Below are 20,561 nucleotides of genomic sequence, written 5' to 3'. Positions count from 1 at the left end.
TAAAATAATAAAATGGAAAATAATAAAGTGAGTGCACTCAAACCGTCCTCAATAATCACTGTCCCTGAAGACGTCCCGAGACGATGACCGCAAGCCCGACGAGACAGAGATGTCCCTGATGGTGACTTGGGTGGAGGTTGGCGGTGGATGGGATAGTGGATGGGGCAGTGGGACAGGGCAGGGGATGGGGCAGTAGATGGGGATGGTAGATGGCGATTCACAGTTCCAATGTAGACGTAGCTCTCCAAGAAAAACCAGCCTACACAAGTGCAGGACAGTTACTATTCAGTCCATCTTCACAAATGTCCATTGAATCTATTTAAATAAAATATATTTCCCACAATGTCTTCTCTTTTTCCAATAACTCGTAACTTGTAGTGTATCACTTAAACTCAGTCTCACAGTAGAACAAATGTGAATTCAATATAAACATCTCAAAAAAATAGTTATATACATTCTTCAGTGCAGATCATTATACAGCTCAACATATAGATATTATCAGGCTCCGTATATATTTGACATGAAGCTAGTGCATGAGAAGTGATGTTAGCCTCAACACATTAACAACACCACATGTGGCAGCTAGCTAGGCTGCAAGTTGAATGGCATCAAGCATAACACACACAGTACATCAGATAAGCAATTGCACACGACTCATAGCACACTTTCACATGTTCATGAATCATCTCATCATTTTCAAGTTATCCCGACTGGTTTTTGTATAGTACAGAGTCTGTCCAACTTTCTAATCTGCATGCCTACTAAAGGCCTAAACATGCTAAGAACATTGAGCTACAACCACAACTCACCGGGATATCCGATGTTTATGTTCCTAATGATCCCTGGGCGAAGTTGCAGCTCCTTGTCAACTTCAGGTTATTTAGATTAAATCGATTTTCAAGTTCTTTTCAAGTTCTAAACTCTTTTTTTCAGGCTGTTCAGTTCAGTTAGCCAGCGCCAACGTAGCTGTTAGCACTGACTTCTCTAACAAAAGAGATGTAAAGAAAGAATGTTAAACGAAGATGACCACTCTGTAGCGCTGTAGCGCTCTCTGCGCACTGAGGCAGAACATGCCAAAGATCGTCTAACAAGAGAAAGGTGATCACTCAGTGTGCAGAACGTGTCAACAACTTCATTTAAAGGGACAGTAACATAATGCAGATCTTGGTCTGACTACCCAGGTTACACACTCCCCCTCTAAACTGCATGAGTCCCTTCATGCAACCAAACCATACCGGGCACCTGGTAGGGACTGCTAGGTACTGGGGGAAGAATGGTCTGCAGGCTTTCAAAAAATGAGCTAAGGGCCAGAATCAGGGGTTTTCCCAATTCATCATATGTAAACTTATGTGGTGGGTGTCTCTCCCTGTTGGAGCGCCTGGGCTCGCTTGGTCCGCCCTCAAGAATAACGTTCACACCCTCCTCATGTTCCCGTGAGTCAAGCCTACCGTCCTGATCAGGCAAAGATTCCCCACCTCCCACGCGAACTGACGAGACGCCTCTGTCTCCCTCCCCCACAAGTGATGCGTCAGACGTGTCGCGCTCTGGAATGTTTATTACAACATGGTCGCTATGTTCAACAAAGTCAGGAGTCGTAGCTGACAGGTCATGACCTATCTGCTCAGAGCTGGTTGGGGGCCGTGTTCTAAACTCAGGGGCTTGGGGATTAAGTGGTACTGGGGGCTGTCTCAGTGGTGTGCTCTCTATTTCTTGGACATAAGGGCCCCATGTAGCAGAATTTGGGGGTCCCTCTAAGTAGTAAGGTTCCTCCTCCTCATCTCCTAAATCTCCCTCTGAACCATCCCCCTCCATCTGCTGGTGTCCAACTTTAATACTGCCTCTCAACCTCATTTTCTTTGGTTTGCTTAGCTTCGATCTCTGCTCTGGAGCTTCCTCAACAGGCAGAAACCCACATGGCAAGAGTAGGTCTCTGTGAAGGGTACGATGTGGGCCATTGCCTTTTTCTGGCTTGACTACATATACTGGACCGCTATCAATGTGTTTCACGACTACATGAATGGAGCGCTCCCACCTGTCAGCTAGTTTATGTTTCCCCCGTATGTTGACGTTTCTTATTAGGACCCGATCCCCTTCAACTAACTCAGCAGCTCTGATTTTGGCATCAAACCGTATTTTGTTTCTCTCTCCTGTCTTTTTAGAATTTTCGGCAGCCAGTGCATAGCTTTCCTGGAGCCGCCGGCGTAAGTTCTGAACATACTCGGAATGTGTCTTAGGAGTCTCAGTGGGAGGGCTGATCCCCAGAATGAGGTCAATTGGAAGAGTAGGCTGCCTACCAAACATAAGCTCATAGGGTGAATACCCTGTTGTGTCATGTCTTGTACAATTGTACGCGTGAACTAGGGGTTTCACGAAATCCCTCCAACGCTGTTTATCCTGTTCCTCTAGAGTTCCGAGCATGCTTAACAGGGTCCTATTAAATCGCTCAACAGGATTTCCCTGCGGATGATAGGGCGTAGTACGCACCTTCTCTGCTCCTATCAGTGAACACAGCTCTTTGATTGTGTGGGATTCGAAATCCCTGCCCTGATCACTGTGGAGGCGACTGGGGAAGCCGTAGTGGACTAGGAAGTTCTCCCAGAGAGCCTTGGCAACTGTCTTAGCCTTTTGATCTTTTGTCGGCACTGCCACCGCGAATTTTGTGAAATGGTCAGTGATGACTAAAATGTTCCTGGTGTCGTGGCTGTCGGGTTCGAGTGACAGATAGTCCATGCACACTAATTCTAACGGGAAAGTTGTCCTTATGTTCACCATGGGCGCTGCTCTCTGGGGCCTAGCTTTCCGCCTAAAACATCGTTCACAGGTGTGACATTTCTTTTCGATGGATTCTGCCATTTTGGGCCAGTAAAATCTGGCTCGAGCTAGACTTAGTACACGCTCAGATCCTAGATGCCCAATTTCATCATGCAACCCGTGAAAAGCTCTCTCTCTATACTGCTCGGGCAAGACAAGCTGATAGATCATATCTCCACGATCAAAGCACCTTCTGTAAAGGATTCCATCTCTGATTTCAAGCCTGTTCCACTCTCTAAGGAGTAATTTGACTTCAGGCTGCTCAGCACTCCCATCTTTGAAGCAGGGCTTCTGTGCCCCTTCTACAAAGGAGATAACTCTCCCGATGGATGGGTCCTCTCTTTGTGCTCTATGCCAATTTTCCCTTGTCATACCAGGTAAGGTATCTTGACCCTGACCAGCAAACACATCGGGCACTGCTGAGGCTTCTACGCCAAGTGACTCCACAAGAACAGGAAGCTGTGATGAAGTAACAGAGTGGTGCTGACATACTGCAGAGACTGCATCAGTGGGGATCTCCTGATCCTCCCCCTCCAAGATGCGCCTTGTCATTTCTTTAATCCGCTCCCTTTCCTGCAGGAATTCATAGTCTTCCTGAGGTGCATCCTGCGGGCGTCTAGATAGACCATCCGCATCTCCGTTAGTGTGTCCTGCTCGGTACTTGATGTTAAATCTGAAGGTCGACAGGGCAGCCAACCAGCGATGTCCGGCGGCGTCTAGCTTGGCGGAGGTGAGGACATAGGTGAGCGGATTATTATCGGTTAGAACAGTGAAATCTGTGCCATAGAGGTAATCACTGAATTTTTCACAGATTGCCCATTTTAAAGCTAAATACTCTAGCTTGTGAGCTGGGTAATTTCTTTCACTCTTCGACAGACCTCTGCTGGCATAGGCTATTACGCGGAGCTTTCCGTCTTGCTCTTGGTAAAGTGCAGCCCCCAGACCCCCACAGCAAGCATCCGTGTGTAACACGTATGGAAGCTTGGCATCTGCGAATGCAAGAACAGGGGCTGAAGTTAGCTTATCAATGAGGGCTCTGAAGGCAGACTCACATTCAGATGTCCACGCTGCACCAAAAGGTGCTCGAGGACTCACACAATTCTTGGGCCGCTCTCTTTTGTAGATTTTGCCTCTCTTTTTGGGCGGATAGTACCCAGCAGTAAGAGAGTTGAGGGGCTTGGCGATCTTAGAATAGCCCTCCACGAAGCGCCTATAATACCCAGAGAAGCCCAGGAAGCACTTGAGCTCTTCTCTGTTCACAGGGCGAGGCCAATCTTTGAGAGCAGAGATCTTGTCTGGGTCAGTGTGGACCCCTTGTGCGTCGACTATGTGACCAAGATATTTGACAGATGACTTAAAAAATTGACACTTTTCAGGTGACAATTTTAGTCCATAGTCTTTGAGACGATGTAACACTTTCATGAGTCTTGACTCGTGCTCTTCAAGTGTCTCAGAAAAGACTATGAGGTCGTCTAAAAATACAAGCACATCGCTAAGGTGCAGATCCCCAACACACTTTTCCATTAGGCGTTGAAAGGTGCTGGGCGCGTTGGTCACACCCTGCGGCATACGGTTGAACTCGTAGAAGCCCAAAGGACATGTGAAAGCGGTTTTGGGTTTATCCTCTTCTGCCATTTCTACCTGGTAATAACCAGATTTTAAGTCCATTACCGAGAACCACTTCGCTCCACTTAGGGCGGAGAATGTCTCTTCGATGTTGGGAAGGGCATATGCGTCTTTTATAGTGCGAGCGTTCAGCTTCCTATAATCAATACATAGCCTGATTTTTCCGTTTTTTTTCCTTACTAACACCACTGGTGATGCAAAGGGACTCTCAGACTCTCTTATTATTCCTGCATCCAGGAGCTCTCTGAGGTGCTGCTTCACAGCCTCCCTGTCACTGGGGTGTATTGGCCTGGATCGCTCTTTGAAAGGTGTCTCGTCTTGCAACCGAATACGGTGCTTCACAGCAGCTGTGTGACCAAAGGAAAGCTCGTCGACAGCAAAGACCTCTGGAATGGAATTGAGTTTGTCTGAAATGCGCTGTTTCCACGCCTCTGGCATAGGCGAATCATCAAGATTGAACATGACCTTATCACTCCGTGCCTCAGATTGGGTGGGCGGAGACTGATTGGAGTTCAAGGGCGTGACACTCTGAGCAGCAGATACTTCGCCTATGACACACTTTGGGGACAGAGTGACACTGTGGTCGGTCATGTTTTTAAGAATTACAGGGATCTTTTTTGAGGCCTTACAGTGGATGTTCAATAGTGCACATTTAAGAAATAACCCACCAGGAAGGGGAGAAGACTCACGTGGTTCAAGAATGAAAGAGGTGTGTGGATTAGCTCTCCCTAGTCTAACATCGCCAAAGACACACATTTTGTCTCTTGCTGGAATGGTGATGGGGTTTTTCCCATGCAATTTGACAGGGCAAGCTTTGGTTTCACTTTCATGTATTTGGGCAACATGCTGAAGAAGTGATGCAAAGCTGTCTGACCTCTTAGAGAATGTTGGTCCTTCACGATCTATTCCACGCTGGTAGAGCTGCCGCAAAACATTTGTGCCAACCAACACTGGAATTGTGCTATTAAAGTGACACTCGGGGACAATGAGGGCTAGAGCGGTCAACTGTTCCTCTGCACCAGTCACACTGTCAGGGAAAGTCAGGGAAACCTCAACATAGCCAAGATAGGGCACAGGTTGACCCCCAGCCCCTTCAACCTCAAGCAGATGATTAATGGGCTGAATGGGGGTGGATGCCAAATATCTGGAATGGAAAGTATCCGAAATAGTGGTGACTTGGGATCCGGTGTCGAAAATAGACTCACATCTTATGTCTCCCACAAAGACTGTAGAGACGCAGCGTGGGCCTACAAGCCCAGGAGGAAGAGAATGATTGAACACTTCGCTACATTTGGCCCTTGTCCCCTCTTTCACATCATGAGTCATTGCTATGGGACTATTCTGATTTATGTCCTCGGCTCCTGGTCGTCCCGCGGCAGGAGCCACTACCAGTTTAAAGAGTGGTTGTGGGCTTCCTGCTGGGCTTTGAATCTTTCACGTTTGTCTCGAAGCTCTGCATTCTTTCTGCGGACAAGGACATGGTTAGGTTCATTATTGCAGTTAACTGCGATATGACCGTCTTCCCCACACTTAAAGCAGAACCATGCTCTAGGTAGAGTAGGGGTTCGGGGTGTGTACTCCGGGTTTGTAGCACGAGCTGCTAAATTGTCACTCCTCAAGGGTATTTCCCTCCTTGTGGGATTGCTGTGAATCTCTTCAAATTCTGATCCTTTCCTCTCTTTCTGCATTAACTGCGCTACTTGCTGACGGAGTTCAGCAACCTCCTTTTCAAGTTTGAAATTGGTATCATGCTTTTTGGGAGTCAGGGGAGGAGGTTCCTCGTCAAACACCGGCGTGCTCAAGACTGAATGCACATGTGTTGCAACCCTTGTGTTTCCTAAATGCTTTTTCATTCGTTCACTTTTTGCGGCACGTCGGTCCTCCTCTGTTCTCAGAAGGAGCAGTAGTTCAGGGAAAGATGGTGGATTATCTTTCCGGTGTTCAAGCTGAAGTCCAATGAGTAAGCTCTGGTCCCAGCAGCCCCTGCAGAATTGCCGGAGTAGGTGCTTGTCGGACACTTCAGCTAAGACTCCCCCTCTAGAGATAGCTTTAGTAAGAAGACTTTGGAGTCGGTTAAGATAGACAGAGGGCTTCTCTCCAGAATTTTGGTTTGAACCGAGGAAGGTAGCAAATAGCTCCTCGCCATCCTCTACCACTCCGAATGCAGATTCAAGCTGAATTAGGTAGGCATTGGGAGAAGCATTGGTGCCAAGCGGCTTGACAATATCAGCAGCTGGGCTGAGCAGGCTCTCTAAAATCCTCCTCACTTTTTGAGTGTCAGACAATGAAGCATCATTGAGGAGAAGGTCTACCTGGGTCTGCCAGGCATCATAATCAACCTCGCCATTTGGCTTTGGCAGCCGCCCTGAAAAGGTTCTGATCCTGCTCTGGCTATAGCTGGATGGGGTGTCATTACGAATGAAATGTTCAACAATGACTTTCTGGATTTGGGGCGGATTTACTGTACTCTCATTAAGATGAGGTGGGCCTATGGAAGAGCTGGAGGGAACGGCATTGGACGCAAAATCAATTAATTGTGACTCTGGAATTTCTGGTGGACTTTTGCCAGTGACTCCATTCTCACTGCTAGGCGTGGGAGCCTGCTGATCAGAAGACTGGGGGAGATGAGAACTCTGTGGGGGGCCTAGCTCAGACCTAACATGTTGCATCTCACTCAGGAGCGTATCCCAAAAGCCAGCTTTACTACTGCCAGCCAGACTATTCAGTTCGTCTAAGCATTTTTGAGCCAACTCTCTACCGAGCTCCTTTTGACACATCTCACGAATAGTCCTCACATGCCAGGTAACAGTGGCATCCTTAGGGCTTGGCAGGCTGCCTAGGGCTGCAGGATCAAGCCTTGAAATTGTTCGTTCTAGTGAGTATTGTACTATGGTCCGGCCTTCTGGCTGATTTGATTCATCAGGGACCCTCACTATCTTAGCGACATCCCCATGAACTTTGAAGAAGTCTGTTATTTCCTCTATAGTGTAATCTTCATCTATGCCCGCTACATAAAGGCAACTAGGCCCATGCAAGCTAAAACGGTTGCAAAGATCCATTTTTTGGTTTAGCTGTACGTACGTAGTAGAAATAATATGTCTTGTTTTAACAGTAATTCACGCAAGCATACAAAACATAATTTCCGTTGGGTCTAATTATTTTTGTAGTTTTGTGTTATATATTGGGGTGGAATCAAATTAATTTAAATGCACCAACTCCTGGGCTGGCTCGCCACTTTTGTAACCCCTCCCTGGTCTGTCACTAATGCTAGTGACGAATCTCTCAATCTAAGAACCAGGGGTTGGCCTCTAATCTAGGTTCTGAGGAGATTGGTTGAAAATTCCTTGTCTGGCCACTTAAATAGACATGAGAAAGAAACCACCTCAATTAAACACACAAAATAGAATACAATAATGTGGTATAGGGAAAGTGTATTATCAATAGGAAAAAATAAATTAGAATGAGCAAAATACAATTCGGTATTCACAAGACCTTTTCAGAGTTTTTAACTCTGTTTTCCTTCCTTTCGTTCGTTTTTCTTTTCCCTGGACCAAACAAAATAAACCCTGAGATCTCAGAAAACAACAAACATAAGTAAATAAAATAAAATAATAAAATGGAAAATAATAAAGTGAGTGCACTCAAACCGTCCTCAATAATCACTGTCCCTGAAGACGTCCCGAGACGATGACCGCAAGCCCGACGAGACAGAGATGTCCCTGATGGTGACTTGGGTGGAGGTTGGCGGTGGATGGGATAGTGGATGGGGCAGTGGGACAGGGCAGGGGATGGGGCAGTAGATGGGGATGGTAGATGGCGATTCACAGTTCCAATGTAGACGTAGCTCTCCAAGAAAAACCAGCCTACACAAGTGCAGGACAGTTACTATTCAGTCCATCTTCACAAATGTCCATTGAATCTATTTAAATAAAATATATTTCCCACAATGTCTTCTCTTTTTCCAATAACTCGTAACTTGTAGTGTATCACTTAAACTCAGTCTCACAGTAGAACAAATGTGAATTCAATATAAACATCTCAAAAAAATAGTTATATACATTCTTCAGTGCAGATCATTATACAGCTCAACATATAGATATTATCAGGCTCCGTATATATTTGACATGAAGCTAGTGCATGAGAAGTGATGTTAGCCTCAACACATTAACAACACCACATGTGGCAGCTAGCTAGGCTGCAAGTTGAATGGCATCAAGCATAACACACACAGTACATCAGATAAGCAATTGCACACGACTCATAGCACACTTTCACATGTTCATGAATCATCTCATCATTTTCAAGTTATCCCGACTGGTTTTTGTATAGTACAGAGTCTGTCCAACTTTCTAATCTGCATGCCTACTAAAGGCCTAAACATGCTAAGAACATTGAGCTACAACCACAACTCACCGGGATATCCGATGTTTATGTTCCTAATGATCCCTGGGCGAAGTTGCAGCTCCTTGTCAATTTCAGGTTATTTAGATTAAATCGATTTTCAAGTTCTTTTCAAGTTCTAAACTCTTTTTTTCAGGCTGTTCAGTTCAGTTAGCCAGCGCCAACGTAGCTGTTAGCACTGACTTCTCTAACAAAAGAGATGTAAAGAAAGAATGTTAAACGAAGATGACCACTCTGTAGCGCTGTAGCGCTCTCTGCGCACTGAGGCAGAACATGCCAAAGATCGTCTAACAAGAGAAAGGTGATCACTCAGTGTGCAGAACGTGTCAACAACTTCATTTAAAGGGACAGTAACATAATGCAGATCTTGGTCTGACTACCCAGGTTACACTAGCTCGCAGTAAGCGGGTGTAAATGGATGTGATGTTTTTTGAGAAACATATGGGCATAAGTGACAAACATTTTCAAACGGGTCCCTTGTTATCTGAATGAAATTAAGCCCTTCAGAATCGCAAGTGGCTGCTTTACACAGCCTGTCTGATGTTATGATGACGATAGCTTAACATGCGTGCATGGCATCACTTATGTCTTGCTGTGATGTTAGTTCAGTATCTCAATAAAAGTTCTTACAGGCTTGTTATTTCCCTCTAAGGCAGGGATGTCAGAGATCCGGCCCACGGGCAGGTTTCATCCGGCCCGCGAGATGTTTTGGAATATTAAAAAATATATATATATATATTATTATTATTATTAAATTCGCACCCCATTATCATGAACTACGTGTGGCTAATAAGCAAGCTAAGAGTTCATTCATAAGTTAATTAACCTGCACTACAAGGAAGTATGTCAGTAGGTCATCAGGTGTAAACAAAGCCGCCATGATGCCACGCTGGAATTGAATCGCGCATTCAGCTACCTACCAAAAAACAAAAGAATCAACAAGATCAGGCGCGGACTGCATAATCGGGCACGTCGGGCAAATGCCCGGTGGCCTGGCCTGGCCTGGCCTGCAAAAAAAAAAAAAAAAAAAAAATTGTGCCCGCAGTCAGGCCACTTACTGAACAGCAGGCCAGGTGCCGCCTACTGGTTTACTAGTGGTTTTATTACTTTATTCAGGATTAAAGTGGGTGCATCTCATCGTAAAATTGGACTTGGCCCAATTGGGCTTCAAACGGCCCAAATTGGGCTTCAAACGGCCCAAATCGGGCTTCAAACGGCCCAAATCTGGCTTTAAACGACCCAAATTGGGCTTCAAACGGCCCACATCTGACTTCAAACGGCCCAAATTGAGCTTTAAACGGCCCAAATTTTTCTGACGCCGGCACGCGCGTCGGCCCGTATCGGCCTGGCCTGCTTGGTATCTAATGCCCGGCCTGAATTATGATCCCAGTCCGCCCCTGAACAAGATGCTGTCGAAAAAGAGAAAGGTTGACACGGAATGCAGGCAGTTTCAAGAGAAATGGAAAGAGCAGTATTTCTTTTGTGAAGTAAATGGGTAAATGAGTCGAATTGATTTTAGTAAAAAAAAAATCCGGCCCCCATGAGGTCTCAGTTGAACAAATCCGGCCCTCTACCTAATATGAGTCTGACACCCCTGCTCTAAGGGAGTGCAAGGCAGATATTTAAACAGCCTTGTTTGTGTACAGTACCAGTGGCATGGGAGTAATAAAAAGGGATTAAGGACCAGGACCCCTGGTGGTCAGTAAGATGGGCTGGTTCAGCCAATGTTAAAATGATCTTTATTTATTATTTATTTTTGCTTTAAAACTATTTTTTAATTTTCTGCTTAAAGTTCATGAAAAAAGTGGCATTCTTGTTTTTTCACACAATAATTTCATAATACCATTTGTAATGCCACCGTTGTAGTGCTGTTGTTCAAAATTAAAGTAAATTTTCTCAGATTTATTGGTGTCTTTCTAGTCACACAATTTAATAGTCAGTGTTTCCCATACACTGATCTATTTGTGGTGGTACACCCTACATAGATTTTGACCCCCACAAATACTGCCACATATTAATTTCAACTAGTTGACTGCAAACTCCTGCTTTAGTGCTTACAGTATATTATTATCTTGTCGGAATATTATTCCAGCCAATAAATTAGGAAGTTCCCTTTTGATTTAATTTTACTTTTGTTTTGCCTACAAAGCAAAATGTTACTTTACTTGAAACTCCCCTGAAGTGATTTTGGTATTATTTATGCAAGCATAATTCTACCATATAGTAACCTGTATGCAGAATATATATAGTATATATAGGGAAACAATTATTTTTTCATTGCTGTAAAACCACAGAACGGTAAAGAAGATATTGATGTGTGTAGTTCTTCATAGATCTAGTCTCTTCATTTTGATCTCAAAGTGCGCCAGTTTGATCCATTTTTACTTGAAACTGTACAAAATTTTCTTCCGGGGGGGCATGCCCCCGGACCCCCCTAGGGGTTCAGCGGTCCATGACCTTTGGGTGGGCTGAGCCCACCCAAAGCTCTGATGCTAAAACCGCCCCTGCTTCACAGTATGCATTTTGAGAACAATCTGCTAATTTTCACAACTTAATTCTCACTTCTTCTGGCCAGAGGTTCATTTTAGTAAAAAAATAATAATAATCTCACAATGATTCTGTAAACAAATCTGTAAATAAATTGAATTGAAAAACCATATTTGTATCTTTTGTATCAATCTTGCTGATGACAGAGTTGCAATAGGTTACTGCTGTAGCCATTAGTGTGAGTTTCCTGCCCTGAGTCTATTTTTGAAGTGTGTTTCCTCTTGAACATTTTGCTCTACCCAGATAGTAACTGAGGATAGTGTGTCACAGCAGCAGCAGCAGTAGTAGGAGAAAGACAGAACTCAAATAGTACATATACACATTACACCCACAATGACCCACGTCTAAAAGCAGACAGCTCAGTCACAAATACATCATGCTCACCCCACAGTTTCATCACACTGCATGGGAACAGATCACCTTTTGAATTTCTCTGTAGGCATTTTACAACTGAAACGGTTTCCGTGTTACTGTAAATAAAAAATAATATTAAAAAAAACAACGTCACCCGCCCTTCCATTGGCATGGGATGAGTAGATACAGTAATGATGTAATTTTCATTTTTGGGTGAACTTTTAAGGAAATGCAGCTTAGCTCGTCGTGAATCTTGATGAGGTGTAGGCTACACTGAGCATCATGTCATCCGCTATGACAAATGTAGTTCTAACGTAAGTTCAGGAAGACTATAATCTGAATTTTACACTTCCTTAGTTCACTACTTATTTCTCCACCCTTCAATCTACTCACACGCTCAAAATAAGCTGTCAATTTCCGGGCTTCAATTGAACAATCAGCTGTTTGCCGCCTGGTCTCTTTTAACCAATAGCATAGTGTCGCATCACTGCTCACATCACCTCTCACCTATCACATTGCTTCTCACCCCCCATTGTAAGCCAATCTCTTGGCGGCGGTCTCCTTAAATATGTTTTTCTGTCTCATTCAGCCTCTCAACACCGCTGCTGTCAGTCTTGCACCCTCCTCCTCCCCCTCTCCTCCCGGTCATCACAGACCTATCCGATTCTTCAGTCAGAAGAGTCTCATCATGATGAGTCTCAGAAGGAGATCACCAGCACCACCAGTATCTACTCTACAGGGGGATATATCTGGATGCTGCTTTGGGCTGATGCAGCTCTCTCAAGATCTCCCTGCCGTGTCTAAGCGCCAAAGACTAATAACAATACCTTATTCTCATCATACTTTCTGTAATGCATCATTCACTTTATTGTAATACATATTATTTTATTCATTCTTTTGTCTCTAGTCTCTCCTGATTGAAATGAGTTCAAGGCCTTTCAGTTCAACCTTTTTGTGAAAGTTAACCACTAGTTTTCTTGACATTATGGATAAGATGCTTATTCTCAGACCATCATTATCAGAAATAAGGTCTGTGGTTAACACAAGCTTATGGGAGTGGAAATTTGTGTTCAGCAGGATAATCTTCACAATGAGGACCTCTATGACTTTTTAAACATCTTCGAAAATCGTAAGAAAAACGCATTTACGCTTCAAAAGTCATAAAAGTGGTCCACATTTATGAAAGTTATCTTGCTGAACATGAACGTCCACTCCCATCAACTTTTGTTAACCACAGACCTTATTTCATGCATTTAACCAAAACTCTAACTTCGCCCCTAAGAACCAACATGGCGGCAATTTTCTACTTCCAACTCATTCCTGCGGTACTCTATTGATGTGACCGCTACGCATACTGTACTCGTCAAATTCCTCCACAGGTAATATGATGACCTACTGTGGCAATAAATAAATAACATGCTCTCATTCTCATGATAGATTACAGCTTCAAGAAAAAGACTAGAACGACCGCAACGCCGACTTATACCTCCGCCATTAGTTCATTCTTGAGTCCAAATCGCCATTTGAGCCAAATTGGCAGAAATTCCATCATCATCTTGAGATATCGCTTTAACGAACTTGGGAATGGCATTCGTGAGGTCACAGTGACCTTGACCTTTGACCACGAAAATCTAATCAGTTCATCCTTGAGTCCAAGTCGATGTTTGAGGCACATTTGATGAAATTCCGTCAAGGCATTCGTGAGATATCGCGTTAACAAGCTGGAAAATGGCATTTGAGAGGCCACAACCGCCAGGGCCCTCTAGGCCCTCTGTGAGGGCCTAACATGTTCTTAAAAAATAAAATTTAAAAAGTAATTTTATTATATTAATTAATAAATTGACAATCATCTTCTAAACAAACATGTTTCTGAGTAAATAAGCCCTTAAAACTGCCTGTTCAGTTTGATTTGGACTGTGAAGGGTTAACTAAACGAAGCCCTTTGTGTGACCCTATTATAATTTTGCACCTCTGTGTTGTTGGGAAGAATAGCAGCTCAGTGCAGAGCTCTCTGGTTGGCGTGGCCTCTACTAAATTCACAGAGGGTTGATGTAATTAATAATTCGAAATTAATTTTCGAGTGACAGGGGCTGAGAGCATTATGATGATGATGATGATGATTATTATTGTTGTTATTTTCAGACAGTATTGTCATAGCCATAGGACACAAGCCAAGATGGTAATTCGCTTTTTTTCCCTGATGGGGGGGTAGGGGGGGGGGGGGGGGTTGTCATGCGGACGGGTCAGAGGGCCCAGGTGTGAGAGGCAGGGTTCGCTACTGGGTCACAGTGACCTTGACCTTTGACCACCAAAATCTAATCAGTTCATCCTTGAGTCCAAGTCGATGTTTGAGACAAGTTTGATTAAATTCCGTCAAGGCATCCCTGAGATATCGCGTTAACAAGCTTGAAAATGGCGTTCGAGAGGTCACAGAGACCTTGACCTTTGACCTTTGACCACGAAAATCTAATCAGATCATCCTTGAGTCTAAGTCGATGTTTGAGGCAAATTTGATGAAATTCCGTCAAGGCGTTCCTCAGATATCGCGTTAACAAACATCGTACGGACAGACATACGTACGGACGTACGGACGGACAACCCGGATCCATAATGCCTGGCTATCGCCGGCGGAGGCATAAAAATCCAGGTGCAATTCAAACCATGCCCTTTAAGACCACATGCAGTTGCAAGAGAAGCTCAAACACACACACACACACACACACACGCACATGCACACACACAACAGACAAACACACACACACACACACACACACACACACACACACACATACACACACACACACACACACACACACACACACACACATACACACACACACACAGCAGAGATGTGATGATATGGTGTTTCCTTTTTCATAATACCCCTGCCTTAGAAACCCATGACACCACACCTAGGCCCCTCCCCTATCTCTCCATCTCCCCCTTTTTCTTAATAACCTGTAGGTGTTGACCACAATGTGTTTGCATGAAGCTGCAGCTTATGCGTCTTTATTATGTCATGGAACAGTCCTGTCCGCAAGTTTTACCTCGCCCGCACTAGTGTATAAGGGTACAAGGTTGTGTGTGCGCGCCCACGCATGCACGAACACATGTACGCATACACACAGACACACACACACACACACACACACATACATGCGCACACACCCACCCACACACACACACACACACACACACACACACACACACATGCGCACACACGCGCGCGCACACACACACACACACACACATGCACACACCCACACACACACACACACACACACACACACACACACACACACACATGATTGGCAGCATATATATCACGGGAGACTGAAGACAGACTGATAGAAAGTGCGAGACAGAGAGACAGTCAGACACACACAGACAGTTATGATGATGATGATGATGAAGAAACCAGTCGTTCTGGTCGTCTGCAGCATCCTGCTCTTCTCAATCCTGGCTGCATCTAATGAGGGTAAGTTTACCACCTTGTCTCCATGGTCAGTGTTAATGTCATGATGTCAAATGTCTGTTGTGTTTCACAACCAGGCCAGGTGAATTATTACATATTGGCAATAAACTTGATGATATAGAATCTAGTATAGATTATGGGCACTGTATACGTAATTGTTAGCTGTGGTAAACTGATTTGTTTAAAAATAAATAATCAGCGATCAAACCGTTTTAAGCGGTTTGTTTTTCTGTTCTTGCTGTTGTTACTTACTCATGCTGAAGCAAAAGGTTGATTCATACCAGAGTCAAACCAAACCACAGCAAGCCTCAGCAGTCATTGAACATGAGTCTAAAGCTTATACACAATGCTGCTTTGTAAATGTAGTTTAACAGCCGTATAAACAAGAGAAGCATATGAATTGAAGTATATGAACTAAGTGTAAAGACAGAAATGGGAAAATACCAAAATAATGTGTTCATGTTGTTTCTCTGGTTGTTTCCCAGGTATTGGTCCAGATAAATGCTGTTTGGAATTTAATGGACGCGTGCCGAAGAAGAACGTGCTGAGCTACCATTACACAGACAATCGGTGTTCCAAGAGTGGTGTAATGTGAGTGTTGCATCTCTGGTTATTTAACCTTTAACCTTATAAACTTTGCACAACTAGGAGTTATCATGCAGTTTCATGACCGCATGCTCAGGGCACATTTTAATGCATCTACATTGTAGTCATTATAGACACACACAGTTCAAATGACGATTCAGATTTACCTTGATAAAATGTGTGAATATGTGCACATCGTAGACGATGTTGTTTTTTTCTACATTTTGAATCGCCTTAGACAAATGGAAATGGCAGAAATGGCAACTTTGCACCGATACAAAATCTTCAATAGTAGTCAGTTTACTGAAACATTTCAGAGAACTTAAAAAATAATTGAATGGGGGGGGGGGGGGGAAATACTAGAGATACTAGAGATGTAATGACATGGTTCTGGCAACACATCTGACACTAAAACACTGAGGCTTGCTGTTGCACTTTGTAAAATATCCAGGTTGAGCCTGATTGGCTGACTGAATTGCTACTGGCTGAATTATTGACTGATTGATTGGCTGGCTGGTTTTCTGACAAGGAAAAAAGCAGCAGCAGCAGCAGCAGCAACAGCAACAACCACAACACAACTCTCTCTCTCTCTCTCTCTCTCTCTCTCTCTCTCTCTCTCTCTCTCTCTCCTAGCTTTAAGATGAAGAGACTGAATGTCAATGGTCACCATATTGAGCGCTGTGCTGACCCGACTCAGGACTGGGTGAAGAACGCCACGAAAGCTGTGGATTCCAGACCATAGGCCCAAACTGCTAAAACGGAGGGTTCTGGGTCCCGTGCACTGACTACTGTAGCCCCAGCAAGCATTCTGATTGGTCCAATAGATGTTTTAACCACACCATATGGAAAATGAAGCAGAATCTCTGAAGAATTAGTGGTAACCCAAGAGCTAGACTACCATCGTCATAGCTGTCTCATTTTTCCACCTGTCCATAGAATTTGGTTAAAACGGCAAAAATAATTCCTCAGAGAAACTCTTGTTATCCTTATTGCTGTAAATGTCATACCTGTTTTAATGTGATGCTTCATGTATGGTGTATTGAATGTAAAGTATTCAGTGCTATATGCTTTTTCAATTTCTTATCATTTGTTGATATTTTTTTCGATGCAATAAAATATTTTCTAGACATTTTTGTTTTGTTTCAGGTGGTTTTGCGTTCCACACAGTGTTGTCCACATTAAAACTGAGAAGACTGAGAACATTAACTATGGCCTCCAATCAGTTAAACAAAGTCTCTCTCTGATAAAGCCATGAGAGGCTGAGGTTTACCACAAAGGCCTGATAGTGAACGATCTCATTTAACTCGTTATTAGGTAGAGCTGATGATTTCATGTGAACCATTGGACTGAATAGGACTTTTCCTGTTCTTGGGATTCTGTGTGAGGTGGTCCCAGGGGGGTCCCCAGCAAACCCTAAACCTAACCCGAACCCTTCTGGCTGTGCCAAACAAACGTTAATACTGTATCTCAAAAACTATACATCACATATTTATATTTTGACTTTGTGAGTGTTAGCAGAAGCAGCTCAAGGGTCTGATGTATGATAATAATGATTGATTGATTTTATGAATGTGTCATGCATTCAATGGTGCCCAACCCTCATGGGTTTACAAGACACACACAAAGATACAAAATAATAACAATCTATTGAATAATAGATCATTCAATAGATTCAATAGATCATTATTATGTATAGTGTTAAAGTTGTGTGAGCTGTCACAGTTTTAAAATGTGTGCATTTAGTAAAAAGTACAGCCTGCTAGGGTGAGACACTCAAGGCTGGCTCCATCGAGCTCGACTGCCCACTTTTTCTCAGCTCCCGTTTCGGAAGAGAACTCCCCATTCATTTTCTCCATAAACATTATGAAAAATCCTGATATAACGAGTTTCAAGCCTGGAACCAAACCAACCACTGAAGTACTGAATCGTATATATATATATATATATATTATATATATATATATATATATATATATATATATATATATATATATATATATATATATATATATATATATATATATATATATATATATATATATATATATATATATATATATATATATATATATATATATATATATATATATATATTTTTTTTTTTTTTTTTTTTTTTCTCCTCCCCCCGATTTTTTTATCCCATTTTTACCCCCCATTAGTGCTAATTTAATTTATTTATCCTGGTTGCTACTCCACCCTCTGCCGATCTGGGGAGAGCCAAAACTGGCATGCTTCCTCCGAGACATGGGCAGTTAGCCAGCCGCTTCTTTTCACCCGACAGAGGAAGCTTCACCGGTAGGACATAGCACGTGGGAGGTTCACACTATTCCAACCAGTTCCCCTCCCTCTGAACAGGCACCCTTAACGACCAGAGGAGGAACCACATTAGCAACCCAGCATATTGCATGTTTTGGTGAAGGGGGTTCCTATATGAAGGAAACCCCCGAGAGGCACGGGGAGAACATGCAAACTCCACACAGAAAGGCCCACTCGAGGACATGCGGACGGGCACGCATTCCTTCAGCGTTCACAGCATCCCAGGTGGGAATCGACCCCAGGACCTTCGAGCTGTGAGGCGACAGCGCTTACCACTGCTCCACCATACCCCCCTATATATATATAGGTATATATATGTATATATAACTTTGTTTTCTTTACATTATAGACAAGGTGCTTATTCTCAGACCATCATTATCAGAAATAAGGTCTGTGGTTAACACAAGCTTGTGGGAGTGGAAATTTGTGTTCAGCAGGATAATCTTCACAATGAGGACCTTTATGACTTTTTAAACATTTTCGAAGATCGCGTAAAAAACCCCCCATTTACGCTTCATAGTCATAAAAGTGGTCCACATTTATGAAGGTTATCTTGCTGAACATGAATGTCCACTCCCATAAACTTGTGTTAACCACAGACCTTATTTCATGCATTTAACCGAAACTTTAACTTCCGCCCTAAGAACCAACATGGCGGCAATTTTCTACTTCCAACTCATTCCTGCGGTACTCTATTGATGTGACCGCTACGCATACTGTACTAGTTAAATTCCTCCACAGGTAATCTGATGACCTACTGTGGCAATAAATATAATAACATGCTCTCATTCTCATTATAGATTACAGCTTCAAGAAAAACAAAATACAGGTGCAATTCAAACCATGTCTTTTAAGACCACATGCCAAGAGAAGCTCAAAACACACACAGTAAAATTTGCAGTGTTAAATCAACACTTAGTTATTTTTAACACTGGCTCGGATAACATATGGTCCCACACCACAGGGTGTTGAATACTCTTGACATAGTGTTGATATTTCAGAGTAAATTTAACTCTAGAAAGAGTCAAAATTTAACACCGCATCACCCTGCACAACACTGAATAGTGTTAATAAAATGTTACACTATGAGGTAATTGACACCCATAGTGGTGAGGTCTCCAGACCATAGTTCAAGCAGAAGGCCACTCACGCATAATCCGATCATCCCCTGACGTCAGTCAAGTTCTAGCACAACGTGGTCAGTCAAAAATCCTAGTATAACGTCTGCTATGACGTCAAACATGACGTCAGTTAATCCTCATATATATAGCAAGGGTTCTACGTCACCTCTCTCTCTCTGGCCGATCATAGCAGCAGCAGCCCACGGCAGTCCATCTCCCTTGAAGCCCCACCCACCTCCCCAGTCCACCACCAACGAGTCTTGACTCCTGATCCCCCACGGGGGGGGGATCTCCTCCCCCCTAGCCCATGCAGGCGCCCTCCTCTGCCTCAAGAGCAGCGCCACTGGCCAATGGATGCAGGCGCCCTCCTCTGCCTCAAGAGCAGCGCCACTGGCCAATGGAGTCAAGCGCCAAAGCATTTGCCATGCACGCCGATTGCTAAATAAAGTTTGTCTAATCCTACCAACTGGCCTCTCCTGATTGAATTACTTTTATTTGACTCCGAGAGTTCATCTTAATTTAACTCTCCATCAATGTTAGAAGTAGTTAACACTGAGTGTTAATTTAAAGCACCCAGAACAAGTTTCAGCTCAAACTGAGCAACCCCCTCTAAAACATCATGCATTATGTCTACAGAAAAACTGTTGGCTGTGTGGAATTACTGAAGTGAATTTAACAGACAAGTGTGTTTCACACAATATAAATAGTGTAGGATCTGTTTGCATAGTTTGACAGTGCTGTGTGTGCATATCGATAGTTCTTACTGTAGTACATTTAGTATATTAAATAACTGGGAAAATAAAAGATAAATCACAGAAGTACTGGAAACATGATGTAGTCTAATAAAGTATCTTTTATTTGAATGAACAAGTTCTGGTATGACATGGCCCGCGCCATGGAGAGAGGCTGCCCGGAATGTGCTCTCTGAGGGAGCAGTGTTTGCATCCTTGCTTTTAAAAACTTCCCTAAACACTCCACCTCCTCCTCTGTTTTTCCTCACTTCCTTTGCACTTTTCAACCAATCATCTGTCTCCCTTCTGAGGTGAACTGGTCAGGAGTGTGCGGTTATGCAGTTTGGGGTCACTCAAACCGACTTGACACCTGGATCCTTTCAAACAAATGGCTAGCTTCCTTTATGATGGCCATGAAGTGTCTCTACATAGATCTCTACATCCTCCATCTCCTTCAACAGCTGAACCAAGCGTGCACATGTGAGTGCACGTTGCTGTGTGTGTACTAGGGTTTTGTGCTAGTCTCCGCAAAGTGTCTATTGGCTCCGTGCCCTCCTGACTTGTATGTGCGTGCTGTGTCCTGTGTGTAACTCC

General features: G+C 43.5%; 1 long non-coding RNA gene across 1 annotated transcript; it reads left to right on the top strand.

Annotated features, from left to right (window-relative positions):
- The first annotated feature begins 15,097 nt into the window (after positions 1–15,097).
- LOC310782477 lies at positions 15,098–16,919 on the top strand. Its single transcript, XR_014553024.1, has 3 exons — positions 15,098–15,217; positions 15,700–15,805; positions 16,433–16,919. It is a non-coding gene; the product is annotated as an uncharacterized lncRNA (long non-coding RNA).
- The last annotated feature ends 3,642 nt before the right edge of the window (positions 16,920–20,561 follow it).

This window comes from Poromitra crassiceps (genome assembly GCF_964638095.1).
Source record: "Poromitra crassiceps genome assembly, chromosome: 9".
Lineage (NCBI taxonomy): Eukaryota > Metazoa > Chordata > Actinopteri > Beryciformes > Melamphaidae > Poromitra > Poromitra crassiceps.
The sequence above is the reverse complement of the archived record's forward strand: the minus strand, read 5'-3'. Positions and strand labels throughout refer to the sequence as shown.